A 1059-nucleotide genomic window follows, 5' to 3' on the forward strand; every position below is an offset into this window, starting at 1 on the left:
GAGAGAGAGAGAGAGAGAGAGAGAGAGAGAGAGAGAGAGAGAGACTTGTGAATTAATCAATCATATAAAAACTCACTGTTATTATGGCCCACAGATGAAGGAGGAGCAATAATATTTTTGCTCAACTCTCTTTGTTGAATCGTTTTCTTTTATGTGTGTGAGATGCTTGTGTGCCTGAATGATCCGAGGAGTTAAGCTGTCGGGGGCAATAAATATTGCCTGGGGTAGGGTCTCCCAAGGCAAACTGGTCCTAGGTGACAGGCCAGACAAATACTGTAACAGTTTAGAACACTCATATGGACAAAATCAACCAATAAGCTCTGTCTCCCTTTCCTAGATGTGAGACACCAGGGCCTTCATGTGGGTACACCACCTGCAGGAGGGGCTATTCAAGTTGGGTGCATTAAATCATTAAAAAGCTGGCTCTTGGGACATGGAACATCTCCTCTCTGCTCTAGGGAAGGAGCCTGAGCTTGTGCATGAGGTTGAGAGGCACAGTATAGTTGGGCTCACTTTAAAGCAAAGCATTGGCTCTGGAACCAATCTCCATGTGAGAGGCTAGACTTTATTCCAATCTGGAGTTGCCCACGGTGAGAGGAACTGAGCTGGTGTGGGTTTGTGTTTGAGTCTGGGCCATATTTCGCATTGTTGAAGCGGCTGCCTTGAGCAGCTTCAACAATATAGAATGCAATATTATCTTGCCATCTCTCTATCCATCCATCCATCCATCCATACATACATACATACATACATACATACATCCATCATCCATACATCCATCATCCAGTTATCATTCATCCATCATATGTTCATCTATCATCCATCTATCTATCATAGATCTATCTATCCATTATCCATCCATCACCCAGATATCATCCATCATCCATCATCATTGATCATTCATCCATCATCTGTCAATCTAACCATTGTCCAATTGGCTTCCATCCATCCATTCATCTATCTATCCATCATCCAGCTATGATCCATCCATCTATCTATCTATCTATCTATCTATCTATCTATCTATCTATCTATCTATCTATCTATCTATCTATCTAT

This window comes from Austrofundulus limnaeus, unplaced genomic scaffold (genome assembly GCF_001266775.1).
Source record: "Austrofundulus limnaeus strain Quisiro unplaced genomic scaffold, Austrofundulus_limnaeus-1.0 Scaffold387, whole genome shotgun sequence".
Lineage (NCBI taxonomy): Eukaryota > Metazoa > Chordata > Actinopteri > Cyprinodontiformes > Rivulidae > Austrofundulus > Austrofundulus limnaeus.